The following is a 5,001-nucleotide window of genomic DNA, read 5'->3' as shown; positions in this document are numbered from 1 at the left end:
GCGTGGCTGGATTCGGTGGCTGGGCACAGAGGCATACACAGTGACACAGCAGTTTGAAAGGTCTCCCAAACTTCACTCTTATCTACCGAGTGTTCCCTCCACTGGAAAAGGGGGATTTAGAAATTAATGGAATGGTGAGTGTGTGTGTGTTACTTGTTTGTCAGGGAGGAGGATTAATAAACTTCTATAATTCCAGGGCAGGGCAGGGCAGAACACAGACACAAACAAAATACTCCCTGGGGGTCCTCAAAACATTAACTGTTTTAAAAGGGATGAACGAGGCGCTTTCGTGTTTGGCTGTTATCGTTACGCATTGTGTTCTTTTAATGACCTATTTGTGGTGCACGGTACATAGTCTAACGTGTGTTAGAAATGTGCTCCATCAATAAAGTTTAACCACACATACACACCTACAGCGTTGACACACGTTCCTACGCACACACACACACACACACACGCACGCACGCACGCGGTCTTCTCTCACATGTTCCCACACACACACGGTCTTCTCTGCGCGCCCCCCCCCCCCCCCCTTTCCTCCCATGATGCACCACCTCCCCCACTCCCAAGTGTGATCTTATATTAAAGGCTCCATCTGAAGCGTGACTTTATAGGTGCACCTGCAGTCCCTGGGGAGGTTAGATTTACAACAGGGGTGGTCCCGGTGGGGAGGGGTCGGTGGTGCCTGATCTATTTCCCATTGCCGCCGCCATGGTAACCGCTGTGATAAAAAAATCCTGGGGGGGGTTCAAGGAGAGGCTTAGTGCTCCATTAAAGCGGGGTCACTTCCCAGGCATGGGGGGGTCCACTGCAGTCGACACCCGGTCAGGGGCAGGTCACTGGGGGGTAGGTGGGGGGCAGGGGGGTGATGGTACGTGAATCAATACGAAGCCCATCTATGGGAGGGCAACTCGAGAAAAGAGAGGAGCAGGATTCGAAGATAAGGCGAATCATCTGCCGAACCCGACCTAGAGCTCAGTTGAGAAGCAATCGTTTGTCAAATTTGTTTCATTCGCGCCCAAGTGAACCGATTGGCTGGCCGACCTGCCTGTCTGTGTGCCGACCTACCAGCATTGTCAGCCCGGGCACTCAAAGTGCATGACCCTTCCTATCGCCGAACGGAGTGTGACATGTTCATTACGTTAAACTCATTTAATCGTGTTTGAGCTCCTGCCCGTCAGCCCCTCTGAACGATGAAAGGTTTTGAATTAAGACCGAAGCTTAATTAAGACTTGAGTTGCGCAAGATACGTGGCTGTAGCATTAGACACGTAGCCAGTAGAGGAGATTCCTGTATCTGCTCTGTCTGCTATGTATACATATAAATCTGCTCTGTCAGCTTTGTATATGCATGTATTTCGTCTTGCTGCTATTTATATATGCATAATGTCGCCTATATACTGTATGTGAATGTGTTTTATGCGTGAGGAAATAAAGGCTGCATATTATCTGGGAATTATTTTAAATTTGCAGAACACAGGTCCTAAACAAATGTGAGTGCGAGAGCCTGCACGCTCTATTAAAAACACAGACACAGACACACACACACACACACACCTACATTAAAGCCCCTATCAGACGTTGCAGAAAGAAGAAGGGGATTGAGTAGTCGCTGTCAGCTCTTCCAGCTCGGTAACCAGCAGATCTATTGAAGAAAAGACCTCCCCCTCCTCCTCCTTCCACTGGCTGCTTAGCGATACGCAATCTGCACTTACGCTATGTGACAGCAGCATGTCAGAACACAACACACGGGGAATGACAAGTGAACACGTGGTGCACGTGGGGAAGAAAGCACCAGCGCTGCCACCGCATTGCAGCGTCTGTCTGCCTTTGATTGTCTGGGAGCCCGCGAAAGGAACGACATGCTATAAATACATCCATCTTCAATTTCATTCCCAAAAGCGGCAAAACTCCTTCAGTGTGTGGACGCACTCTGATTACACAATGCCCACTCTCAATGGTTGAATTAATCCAGGCGATAAGATCTCGGTCTGGAAGGGAAAGCCGCTCATAGAGTGCGTGCATGTGCTTGTGCGTGTCACTGTGTGTGTGTGTGTGTCTGAGTGTGTGCGTGTCACTGTGTGTGTGTGTGTGTCTGAGTGTGTGTGTGTGCGTGTCACTGTGTGTGTGTGTGTCTGAGTGTGTGTGTGTGTGTGTGTGTGTGTGTGTGTGTGTGTGTGTGTGTGTGTGTGCGTGTGTGTGTGTCTGAGTGTGTGTGTGTGATTTGTTAGGTAGTCCCTAGCAACAAGGCCACGGTTAAAGCAAGTCTACCGCCACCGCTTTAGCTGTCCCGAGCCACAGATACAATACCAACAGCACATGTCAGCCTCCTTTGTGTTCACTTCCTTCCGAGTAACTCATTTGCCGTTCATATTTGACTGCCAGGCCAGCGAGGCGTCAACAGCTGTATTTGTGTAGCATTTGTGTAAAGGGTGCATGTGTGCACATGGTTATTCTGTGGTTGCGTTAGCCCGTTTTTACTTTAGCTGCTATTGGCAGATGGTACCAGCCATAGTTTGACATCTATACACGGGGGTCAGGCAACGCTTCCTTAACCTTGCCACCACCTCACAAGTTCCTCTGAAAATCACTTTTTTTGGAAACTTCCCCTCCTATTCCGGTCAAAGGCATCAATCCTTTGACCATCTCAGCCGGCTCACAGCGTTTTCCCCGAATGATTACAACTGCAGAAGCGCACCCACACACACACACACACACACACACACACACAACTCTCTAACTGTCCCCCGATCATGCTAGTGGTGATGGAGGGAACCTCCGGTGATGAAGGAAACCCTGGAGGGAACCTCCATCACCATGCGTCCTCAGCGTTTGAACGGTAAGGGCAGGACCTCCATCACCGGAGGTCTTCAGCCTCTCCATACCACACATCACCGACGGATCAATGCTGCTGAATGCGTACCGCTCAATCTCCTCTTTCCACCACTCTCACTCCTTTTCCACCATCCCCTTGGACACCGAATCGCTGGCCGGGAACAACATGACCACCATCACACCACCATCACCACAATCACCAGTGTATTCAAAGTCAACTCTCCTCACAAGTACTCCACTGTTACTTGTATATACACACACACACACAACACCCTAAATGACAAACAGCGGCAGCAACTACCTCCGTTTTTCTGGCTGTTTGACACAATCACACCGCGGCTTTCAAATAACCCCTCGTTTTGAAAATGGGGGAACATTACGCAAGCCTCAACCCTTTTCTTTTCTCTTTGGGGTTTACCGCTGCGACGCCTTGGCTTCCTTTCAGAGGGAACACAAAAAAGAGCAGCTTGTCAGACATAGCGGTGGGGGACACAAACACCACCACGCTCTGCTTTGAATACAGCACATTGAGGATTTGGTTTCAGGTCGGGGTATTACAGGCCCGAAAGACTCAGGCACGACAAACACCACTCACGTCGTGTTCCCAGCTGTCTGTTACTCAAAAGGGGATTCCTGCTGGAGGTAAACGGTGAGAAGTGTATGATAAAAATACCATGTTTATATTAGTGATTAGTGGGTTTTGGATGGATGAATGCATGTTGTAAAGCAGATAAACTAGTTCTAATAAACTAGTAGTTACTAAACAAACTACTAATGTGAAAGCATCAGCATCATACCTTAAAAAATGCCGTCATAAGGGCGTTTCGTCTTTTTGAAAAGTAACTCCGAACTTGTGGCTTCCTATCACGAAGACGTGAGCTGACACTTCGGGGCAGGAGAGGCAGGATTACACAACGGCCTCTTTGGTTTGGAGTTCAGCGCAGAAAGCTTTCCGTTTAGGCGATGTCAAGAATGCTGCCACTCATCTGCAACGCTGACCCCTCCCGGGCCTGACCGGTCCACACGCGCTCGAGAACAAGCACACACCTCGTTGCCACTCATCGCAGGCCAGAAGCCAAGTCGACAGTGGGTGTCGACTATAGAGGAGCCGGGGCAGCCACCGCTTGCTGCCTAGCCTATTACTGTGATATGTTGGGTCAGTGAAGGTTCAGCAACTCTAGCAAATAAGTATTTCTGACCTGGTAGAGTTCTTATTGTTGTTAAGGGTAGATGCAGTTTTTATTCACAATGCGAGTGTAAGTAGGAAACTACATTGCTTACACTGACATTTGTTGCCCTGTTATCAGGTTTTTAAACGGGTGAACGCAGAGAGCTGGATAAGTTTCCTTTAGGTTTGTGAGAAATAACTTGATGGTTACCTTTGATTCAGCACACAAAGCACTTCAACAAGAACACCTTTTAACAGCCTTCTGTCGAGCGCACATAAACACCACAAACCAGCCGGTATGGGACACATGGCTAATAAGAGCAATACCAAGGCTGAGAGAAGGCTAACAAACGACAGCCTTAACAAACATGCCAGACTAGACCACTGTTCAAGAAGCATAGAGTCAGCGGCAGAAGTGAGTCAGAGTCGTAAAAAGCCTCTTGTCTATCCCTTGGTCGGTAACTTCATTTGTCTTAACGTGTCCTTTTCCCTCTCCGGCCTTTACTGACCAAAGACTATCATACCTCCCCTTTAACTTTTATAGGATTCTTTGAAGAGGGTCATAAATCTAGTTTCCCATAAAAACAGGGAATTTTCTTTTTGGGGCGCATGTCATTTTTAATCTAATTTTGTGATCATGCCCATGGGAGTTTTAAAAGACAGCAGCAAAATAAACATTAGAGAGTTCATATTTCTTCTAAGCTTTCTCTACACACACGTGCACGTACACACGCACACATACACGCACACACACACGGAAAGTGGGGCATGAGTCTGGAAGCTGCCATCAGTTGGATCTACATCAGGGGTAGTGGGGACAGCTATCACAGTAGCATTCAAATTAGCACACAGCCCCGACTCCCTGATCCCAGACTGGGGACTGAGCATCAGAACTACTGTATCTACAGCTACGAACATTGACTTCATCATCCTCACCCTGTATCTACAGCTAGGATCATCATCTTCATCATCCTCACCTTCTATCTACAGCTATCACCT

The sequence above is a fragment of the Pollachius pollachius genome, assembly GCF_949987615.1.
Source record: "Pollachius pollachius genome assembly, chromosome: 2".
NCBI classification, from domain to species: domain Eukaryota; kingdom Metazoa; phylum Chordata; class Actinopteri; order Gadiformes; family Gadidae; genus Pollachius; species Pollachius pollachius.
Note: the sequence above shows the minus strand (reverse complement) of the source record.